Here is a 10,989-nt window from a genome sequence, read left to right as displayed (position 1 = left end):
TTCAGTGTGGGTCCATCCACTGGGCCCACCAAGGGTCTCATCGTTGTAAGACACTGTCTTTCCCTCTCCCAGCAGATATCAGTTACTAAAAGTTCCTTAGGTTGGGTTGGAATTTCTTACCCACTTCCCCTGTATGTATTGGGATTTTTTCTGGTATGAGCTTGCATAGGACTTGTGCATGCTTTGACCACTGCTGCGAGTCCATATGAGTAACTGACTGAAAGACTGAGTCTGAAAGACTGTTTCCTTGTGGTCATCCACCACTCTGGCTCTTACACTCTTTCTGCCTCCTCTTCCACAATGATCCTTGAGCCTTGGGGGGCAGAAGTTTGAAATAGGTGCCCTATTCAGGGATATAAGCTTCTTGTTCTCTGCATACTGACCAATTGTGGGTTTCTGTGTTAATCACCATCTGCTGTACAAGGAAACTTCTCTGGTGAGATTTGAGAGATGTATTCACTCTATATGTAGAGGTTACATTGAACATGTCTGTATATTTTTTTGATTCAATTTGCAGCTCAGATCAACTTATGGGATTGTCTTATTGTTTATTTCCAGTCTGGGATCAGTTGCCCCAGGAAGTAAATATTTTTTCTGGACATTGTTCACACTACTAGGTCTGGGCATCATCACAAAATTGGATGAACATTTACATCTCACTTTTTCTTTCTTGCTTCAGATTCCTTAATTTTCATATTTTCCTTTGTTTCCTTCCAACAAATATATTTTTTGAAGATTGTTCTATAGTCAGAATGAAATATGTTTCCATCAACATTGTACAGGACTTACATTTGTGAGTGTGCATATGAAAGGGAAAATCCCATAGCACTTTCTTAAACTAAAGAAATGCATCCCTGACATAATTTTCCTAAAACAGAGCATTAACCATGGGTCCTTTTTTTTTTTTAAACCTTGGTGACACAGACCCTAGCCTGCACCCATGGCCGCTCTTGGGCAGGAGGCTCATTATGCTCAGATTTTTCCTTCATAACGGCCCCTTGGGTCTCTTTTATGCCACAGCATCAAATGGCTAAGTGGCAGACACAGGTAAAATGAGGAATTATGACCATATCAAATTTTCTCCTTTGTTTGTATGTTTTTTTTAATAAAATTTATGTACAAAGGCAAGCATGATCTCTTTCACTGGGTAGATGGTCTTGAATAATCCATTCAAGAAAGGTCGCTTTGTCCAACTTAATGGAGCCTATGTCCTTTGCATACTGGTGGAAACACTGCTGGCACGTGTTCAGCCAGTACTTCTGGATCAGATCGTGGTGTTTAGAGTAGAGGCTGTATGAATGAGAACCCTGGCTAAATTTTTGTGGATGACTCCAGTAGAGCTCTTGGTGACCCATCTTGTCTTCAGCCATCCAATGAGGGAAAGAAGCTTATGGTGGGTTTTTTTTTTTAACCATTAAAGTTAAAGTTTGTTAGGAAAAGATTTTAACATAGAATTAAGCAAGGGCATTCATTATAAGAGAGACAGAGATACTTAGATTAAGGAAAGTGCATGTGGGAGGCATGGGTATGGATTTCAGGAGAGGTATTTTTATGTCATTTTTATTATCTAAATTTATTTTTAACAAGCAGACAAAACTATGGAGTAGCATAGTCTTCTGTTGTATGTATGCCTTCTTCATGTCCTGTTCCATAGGTATGATAGAATTGGCATTTCCTTTGAAATTCCTTTAATAGTACAACACTTTAAAATAACTTGCTAGTGAATGATTAGCTTTGGATAAAAGCAACAAAGACACTTAAATTAATAGTAGTTTCAGCAAATGGATGTTTATCTTCTCTTGTTATGGCAATCTAGAGTTGGTCAATGCAGGGCAATCTGAACTCCACATACATCTGAGACCCAGGCTCCTGCCATCTTGTTGCTCCACCTGGCTTCCACTCCCAAGGACTTCATGACCATAATTATTTATGAGAACGTTGCTCCTCCTTTACATCTGTATCCCAACCAGAGAGGAGGAAGAGGACAAAGAAGAGCCTGTCCTCTCTTCTCAGGAGTCCACTCATAGGTCACACATGCCACTTCCTCTTTGCATTTGTCAGAATTAGTCATAGACCACACTTAGCTGCAAGCAAGAATGAGAAATATCTTTATGTCATGCAAGCATAAGGTCAGTTAAAAATCATAAGATTTACCATTGTGGAAGGAGACAACTGATCAGATAATAATCTAACTAATATCAGCTACAAATTAACATTATAACAGCAAACAAGAAGCAATGGAAATTTAATTTTCAAATTGAAACAAGGTATGTGGGTAGAGAATTTAGCTCAGAGAAAGAGCACTTCCCTAGTATGTACAAGGCCCTAGCATTGTAAATTATTAAGAATTATTTTGAATAGGGCTGATCTTACTTTCTTACTTACATCAAGCTGTTGTGTCCTGCTTCTTTTCTCCAAAAGAAATTCTTTCTCATATCTTTTTTTATGCAATTTGAAAATCCACACTTGATGAAAACTAAATTATTGTGGTCAGTGTGTCTCTATTTCACTGAGTTCCCTTTTTTAGGATAAAAAAGTTATAAAATAGTTTCATGTGTATTTTATTTTAAAGTTGGAGTAAATGAATGCTCATTTGAACCCATTTGGTACTTGGGCTTGTCGGCTTTGGTTTCTGAGTTGGTCGTGTGGGAGAGTAATTCCTTGAAATCATTTATTTATTTTCTGCTTTATATAAAGCACACCATGTTCCCAAGCTCAAATGTTGTAAAAGAAATCCTTACTTCCAAAACAACACATTGTCCAAAGTGGTCACCCTGGCTTTCTCCTCTGGGTAATGTGGCTGACTCATAGAGTGCTGGCAAGACTGTGACCTTCCACAAACAGTTTGAATTCTGGAGACATTAGGATAAGCTTCCTGTTTGGTCAACCAGTGGCTAAAAGTCAAATGAAAGATGTGGTTTACCTCTCTGGGTATGGAATTCAGCACGGAACTCACTGTGGGAGAGTCTAGGTCGTCCCATATGTGGGTAACAGGGAAGGGTTCAGGAATCCTGTCAGTTGCCCTCTGGTCCTCTCCCATGGCAAAGAGCCAAATTATCTATTTCCCAGCCTGCCCCTGATCAACCTTGCAATCCCATTCTGGTTTGTGCCTCAACACTCCAAACACTTGTGCTCTAGGATTGAGTTTCTGTTAAAAACTTCTTCCTGAAGGCTAGAGAGATGATTCAGCATTTAAGAGAGTGAGTGCTGCCCTTGCAGAGAACCTGAGTTCCCAGCAACCACGTTGGGTGGCTCACAACCTCCAAGGGATCTTATACACTCTTGGACTCCAAGTGCATCTGCACACACACATGCACATGTCTCTCTCTCAAAAGGTCCTGGGTGAAGGCTGAAATCCAAGTCGGGAGAATCAAGAGTTGATAGTCATTCTTTGTCACAACTCTAACGAATAACTACAGGTGAAAGCACAGTGTACACAAAAGGAGAGTGTGCCTCCTCCCAATTCTTCCATTCAGGGGAATTTTCCACTATTTTTCCTCAGCGGCTGACTTAGAGGGTCTTGGAACGCTAAGGTGAGAGTGTCAGGCCCCCTTCCACATCCTTCTCATGAGTTAGTGCCACTGTATTTTTCATTTCATGTACTTTCTTTTGGATTGTTTTCCATAGATTTTTGAGGGAAAGCCCAATGATTTTACTCTGCCATAGTATGCTGGGAGGTTTTCTTCCCTCAGACTTTTGGGGGAATGTGAACTAGTTAACTGATGACTTCTCAAAGCCAGCTTGTCTACTTCTAGACAATTCTGCATGAATATGAAAGCTAAGGAACAAAGTGATAATAACAACAAAGATACAATAAAATCCATGGGTACATTAGAGTTCTTATCTACTCAGAACAGTTCCAGAGTCTAAGACAAAGCAAACTGAACAGTCCCAAGATAGATACCAATCTATAAAGTAACGTAAGCCTACCTGCTTTCACAAACTTGAGCTTGACCTATTTCTTTTCTCTTCTAAAATTGTGGTAAAATATAATAATATACAAAATTTATCATCTTGGTTCTTTTCCTTTGCATGTTAACTAATTTAAATGTACATGAACCACATATTCATATTGATGCTGGAGCATTACTACCCACCACCTCTAGAGCTCTTTTTATCATGCAGACTGAAACTATACCCATCACACAGCTCCCAGTTTTTTTCTCTTACACCCTGGCAACCATCAGCCAACATTTTGTCTTTATGAAGTCTACTTTATGTTTCTAGGTATGTCATATAAATGGAGTCATATGGTGTTTGTTCTTCTGTGACTGACTTATTTCATTTAGCATTATGTCTTCAAGGTTCATTCATAGTACATGTCAGAAATCCTTGCTCTGTGAGGGTAAATAGTATTCCTTTGTGTGTATATACCACATTTATTTATACATTTATTTATAAACAGGCATATGGGTTGCTCCCATCTTTTTGCTATTGTGAATAAAATTGCTTTGAATATTGATTCAATATTTAGCCCCTGCCTTCCATTCTTTAGGGTATACACTCAGAAGAGGAATTATTGGAACATATGGTAATTCTATTTTAATATCTTAAAGGATTCTCACACTGCTTTTTAAAAAATTACTATTTATTGTGTGTGTGTGGTGGGGGGTGGGGGGTGCATGTGTCATGGCCAGCAAGTAGAGGTCAGAGGACAACTTGTGGGAGTTGGTTCCCCCCTTCCACTATGTGGGTTCCACTTGACAGCAAGTGGCTTTACCCACTGAGCCGTCTTGCTGGCCTTCATGCTGTTTTTTTTTTTTTTTTAATCAACTTAAAAATGTTATTTCATACTAGGAAACAATTTACTCTGGATTTGAGTTTGATTTTGAAGCACTGTTGAAAGCAGAGTAATTTAATGATAGACCAAGTTGGAAAAGAAAGTCTGGCAATTAAAATCAGCCTAATTCATAAGGAGGATTAGAGCATATAAAATAAATAATGAACGATATACTGGAATATAAGTTTCCTTCTGCTGCTTGGAAGTGTGCGATGGGCAGTACCCCCAAATCCCTGCTAATTCAGGCTCCCTAAGAGGCTTTGGATGATTGGCACTCGGCAGAGCATGGGTGCTCTCTCCAGAGGAACATTTTCCACAAGAGGAAGGCAGGCACAGTTTGGAGTCTGTTCATCATTGTTGATGCCTTGTGGATTTCTCTGTAGCGAATCACTAAGCTGGGCTTCCAGGATGCTACCCTGAGAAAAGTGGGCAGAGCTCTCTTTGAATTGAAAAAAAAAGGACAAAAAGGTCTGGAATACATCTTGTGTTCCTGTGCTAGGCAGAGGGTTGTCTGTGGAGCAGGCAGGGATCTGCGGTGTGATGGGCTTGTTTCCCACAGTGGCAAGCTGACTTTTCTGGGAAATGTGAGAACTTACTTGTCCAGACTTCAAACTTGTCACTTTTCATAGGCTTGTAGATTTGGGCTGAGGTTGCCAGCTTTCAGGTTCTAGGTTTGATTCTTATGGACAGAATATAACTTCCAGCTTCAGAACTTGGAGAACAGGATGGGAAAGGATGTGCTCACAGGCTTATATATTTTTTAAAGCACATCAGCCTCCTTAGACATGAACTGGCTCTTTTAAAACTACAGTTTGATGGGTTAACTGTAAATGATCTTAAAACATGTGGATTAAATTTTCCAAGAAACACACACATGGGTTTAAAAATGAGAAGAAAGGAGACCTGGGTAATATTAGTTTGGGGCTTTCCCAGACTCCTGGTACTCTTCGGCTCCTAGTGCCTGCTAGGTTTCCAAAATGAGACTCAGTATTTTGCAAATGTGACTCAGAGGATGATTGACTGAATTCGTGCCTTGAGAAAAAGGCTTTCCCAGAGGGCAAGTTTAGGGATTTCAGATGTGAAAATTCCATTTGAGTGCTCATTATTCAGTCTCTCCAAGTCTACAGGTTTACCAGTAACTCAGCTGCCTTTATTTACCTTCCCAGTTGAAATGTCAGTATCACAGCTCTAACAATTATACCCACATCACCACTCCCCACCATCACGGGTATAGGGAGCGTCTTACCCCCTCCTGCTTTGGTTAGATGCAGTACACTGAAAGGAGCACCGTGCAGGAGAAAGCAACAGTCCTGGAGTCAGACATAGCTCAAATCTCACTACCATCTCTTATGGATATTTCTTCTGTAGATTCTGCCGTTTCTTTCTCTCTGGTTTTGGTGTATGTGAATGTGGTGTGTGTGTGTGTGCGAGTATGGAGGCCTGAGGGTGGTCTGGAATCTTTCTCAACAGCTCCTCCACCTTATTCTTTGAGGAAGGCACCCTCAGTCAAACCCAGAGTGCATTGATAAGACTAATCTCCCTGGACAGCTTGCTCCAGGGATCCTGTCTCTGCCATCCTTGACAAGGATGGAGTTGTACGTGGTCCTCACATCACACCCACCTGCATTGATGTGGATTCTGGGGATCGGAGCTCCAGTCTTTTGTCAGTGCGGCAAGTGCTGTAACTGTGGTCACCCCCTCAGCCCTCATTATTTTTAATCATTATGTTGTGAAAATAAAGGGGCAACACAGAAGGAGTTTCCAAAAGGGAGCTGGGTACCCAGGAGCTGCTCAGTAAATACTAGAGGGTGATGGTTGGCAGTCCCTCATTTCAATTTCTTTTTTCTTTTCGTATGCTACTCCCTACTTCTGGAAGATTCCATAAGCAATCTACTCACTACATTATCTCTACTGGTCTTGAAGTCCTCCTCTATTCTCCAGCCCAGAGAGGTGAAATGCAAGGATGCATAAAAATTGTCTTAGATGATATTTAAAATGCAAGTCCCCAGGTCACGTGCCTGACGCTCAATCTTAGGATTCTTAGGGTGATGGTGTGGAGATCTATACTTTAAATGAACATTTCTGGTCTTGCTGTTGTTGGTTGAGGCCTGCACTTTGTTCTTGTTCTTGTTTTGTATTTTTGTTTTTCTTTTTGTTGTCTTTGTGGTGCTGGAGATACAACATCTGGGCGATGCTTGTTCTGTCACTGAGCAACCTCATCCCAGAGGCCTGAACTTTGTTTTGCAAGGACTCCAGACCTGCCCCCTTTGTAACCACAGGAAATTGTGAATCCCATGAACCATGGGCATGGATGGGGTCACAGATCATAGTGGCTTAAATTCTTGTCTCTCCACTAACATATTACCACTTGATCATAGGTCAGGTTTGTATTATCAGAAAATACATGAGAGACACTATGCTCAGATATCAGTTGTGAAGGAAGAGTCTATGCTGGGAGGGGGCTGGCCCTGAGTCAATGTGGAGGGAATTCCCAGAGTCTTCATGACACATCAGGGATGAACTCAGTTCTGCTTCTCTTTATCAGACACAGTAGAATGGTATTGTTACTTTGAGACTTTGAAGTGATCCTTTGGGAACAGTGATTCTTAAAATGTGGTCAGGACCATCTGAACCAGAAATTGTAAGGGACTTGTCGCCAATGCAAATTTTCAGTCCCACCCTCACCCACTGAATTAGAATATCTGAGGGTGAAGTGAAGGGGATGGTGGCATCTGTGGGCTCTAAACCTTGGAGGGAGTTCTGAGGCACGCTGAAGTCGCAGTTTTAACCCAGAGGAACAAAAGCATTCCTTGCAATCAATTATCTAATTAAGAACACATGAATACATTATAGGGTTTAGAACTACGTGTGTTCCAAGAGGTATCAGTATATATTTTATGTAGTGTACCCACAAACACAGATGCTGGTCCACGCAAAAAGCTATTTTAGAAGTTATACAGAGGCTCTCATTCTAGGAATACTGAGAAGCAAAAAGAAATTGGGGTGAAGAGAGAATTCTACTTATACCCATGGGAAAATTCTACATTACACTTTTCTGAGTTATCTGGAAAATTCTCTTTTAAACGGGTGCTATCATTTTTATTTGGAAATTTTAATTTATTAACATTATAAAACATAAGAGGCAACTAAAAGAAAATGTAGATAAATATTTTCTGCGTTGAGAGGAGAAAACATACAAAGAAAGCAATCATAGAAGAAAAAGGATAGATTTATGTAAGAATGTAATTCTTTTATAAATGAACATACTCCCAATAGAAACAAATGCATGTGAAAAATAAGCAAAGTGTCTTGAAAAACTGGTTAGTTCCTTGGCAAGATAAATGATGGGAAAAAGAGAGATGTCAGTGATAACAGCTATGAAAATAGTGGTATACCTAAGTTTAAAAGACAAAAGAGGATGTTATACATTAATTTATGTTTTAGATATGATGCACAAACTTCTCCTAAACCAAACAACTCCCCAAACCAAACCCATACTTTATTGAAACTGGTTTTAAAAAAGAGCTAGAAAAACTTGAAAAGTTCCATATCTACAAAGATGGTTGGTCCTTAATTTAAAAGAAAACTAGAGGCAAATAGAGCATCTCTAGTGAATTATACCAAACATTTAATAAGGAGAAAAAGAATAATCCTACAAGAACAAAAAACCCCAAAACCCTCTTAGCAAAAGATGAATGGAAAACAATTTTCAATTTGTTTTATGGGCCATCAGAATCTCCATATTAAAATCTGACATCATTATTACAGAAAAGATAATTATAGGTCAATTCCTCTCATAAAAATGCAAAAAGGTCATAAAAATAGCAACCCGAAGATTACAACATTACTGTAAAGCTGGACTTCGAGAAGTTTTTTGGAATGTAATCTTTTAAAAAATTAGCAAGCAGAGAAAATTCAAATGATCATTCCCAGAGATACAAAAACAATCATTAATAAAACTTAACATTGCTTCACGATAAACTTAGTAAATCTGGGCTGAGCTTCCTCAGTCTGATAAATGAGGCATATGTTCTGAAAAGTATCACTAAAAACACGTTGGTTGACCACTAACTAGTTCATCCAGCGCCAGCATCTGGAAGAATTTTATAAAGCCCAAGAAGTTGAATGATTTGGAAAACAAAATCGGTCATCTGTTCTGTGCTGAGACCAGAACAAAGATGGGCTTGCCCACCTTTTAGCCTGTGATACAAACAAAGCCTGTGTGCTATGAATCCACCGGATTCATCCACTGTGCTTTGTGTCCTAGGGCCAGTGCTGTCGCTGTTTCCCATCTGTACCCTTCTGCCTGTGCTCAGCAGAACAGACACTTTCAAGAAACGAGGCAGGAAGTAGGGGAGGACTGAATTTCATCCTGGGAGGTTTGATTCCCACAAGCAAAGCTCTGTGGTGGAAGCAGGCGGGAAGCTCTGGCGGCACTTGGGGACGGTCGCGTTTTATGAACTCCATCTGTTTGAGCATCCGCGAAGCACGCAGTGGGGCAGGGCAAGATTCTATTTCATTTCAGCAGATCCTGCTAGATGTAACTCTGCTGCACACTGGGCGCTTGCTACAGGCATTACATGTGGATCTGAGAAGGTGGCTGTCACCCGAACAGAACTGGAGGCTCAATGCACCCCACTTAGAGTGGGGCCAAGGACAAAACATGGTTCCTATGTATTCCCCAAACTCAAGATCTGAATGTCATGTCATCCTAGGCTGAGGCAGGTGAAATGAGTCTAACACCAAGGCGAATACCAAAGGAAAAAGGAGCTTTGTTCTCAAGACCCAGAGTTAAGAGCATGCCTCCAAAACATGTTTAAGAATCAGACTACATCTGGCATGCTTCAACGATGTGAGAAAGAACTAACACTTTAAGAATGGGCACAAATAACAAAACACCAAAATCGATGCAGCTGAGACACAAAAGCAATAGTATTAAAAGAAAGGCCTGGTGCTGGTGGTGGCAGCCTGTAGTCCTAGCTACTCACCAGGAGGATCACAAGTTCAAGGCCATTCTGGACAACTTAGCGAAATCCTGTCTAAAAACAATTATTTTAAAGTAAAAAAAAAAGGGGCTGGCGATATAGTTCAGTGGTAGAATTCTTGCCTAGTCACTAGTACTGAAAAACCAACCGAACCAAAGCAAACCAACAAGATCAAACAACAGGAGAAAAGACAACAGAAAACTTAAACAAAAACCCTGAAGAAACCATTCACTTATTATTTGCTCAAAAAACATTTATGAAATACCTGCTGTGTGTCAAGCACAGAAATAGATGTAGTGAGGACCCATGTTGAGTGGCTCACAACCACTTACAACTCCAGCTCCAGGAGAACCAATGCCCTCTTCTGGCCTGCACTCATGGTATGCACTCACACAGACAGCCACAGGCTCGTAAATAAAAATACATCTTTAAAAAATAATTAAGAGGCTGAAGAGATGGCTCACACTTAAAGAGTACTTGCTGTGATAGGCCCACTGGGGGAACAGTGGCACGAATATTATGAGAGTAATCAATCACTCTTTAATTAGATTTAAGATCCACTTCATAGGATGGAACCCATACCTGACATTGATATCAGACTTAGAAACCTGAGGCTAGACAGGTCGCAGGACACAGGGGAGAGCCTAATATTACTTAGCATATTAAACTGACACCTAATGACTTATTGTTATATCCATAGATTAATGCATCTCTCAACTCTCACCAGAGAAGTTTCCTTATGCAGCAGATGGTGATTAACACAGAAACCTACAACAGGCTAATATGCAGAGAACAAGAGGCTGCAGGGTGCTCATCTCTGAACTGGACACCTATATCAAATTTCTGTCTCCAAAGGCTCAGGGATCATTGTAGAAGAGGGGGCAGAAAGATTGTAAGAGCCAGAGGTGGTGGATGACCACAAGGAAACAGACTCTTCCAGACAGCTGGTCTGTTACTCTTATGAACTCATAGCAATGGTGACAGCATGCATAAGTTCCATGCAAGCTCAAAATGGAAAAAAACTTCAGCACAGACATGAGGAACTTGGTAAGAAACCCCATTGCAACCTAAGGAAATTGTGGCAACTGATGGCTGCTGGGAGGCAGAGAGGCAGTCTCTTTCAAAGGTGTGACTCTGGGTAGGTTAACCAGACTCCAGTGGATGGCCCTACACGGAAGGACATTTGGGGACACAAATTAGATTCTGTAGATCATATATATATAT

The 10,989-nt window shown here is 40.5% G+C and overlaps 1 pseudogene; it reads right to left on the bottom strand.

Moving 5' to 3' along the window:
• Nucleotides 1–1,112: 1,112 nt before the first annotated feature.
• On the bottom strand, nt 1,113–1,355 carry LOC108490308 (annotated as a pseudogene).
• Nucleotides 1,356–10,989: the final 9,634 nt, after the last annotated feature.

Source organism: Nannospalax galili, unplaced genomic scaffold (genome assembly GCF_000622305.1).
Source record: "Nannospalax galili isolate Female #2095 unplaced genomic scaffold, S.galili_v1.0 scaffold629, whole genome shotgun sequence".
Classification (NCBI taxonomy): domain Eukaryota; kingdom Metazoa; phylum Chordata; class Mammalia; order Rodentia; family Spalacidae; genus Nannospalax; species Nannospalax galili.
This window is presented reverse-complemented; position numbering and strand designations above follow the sequence as displayed.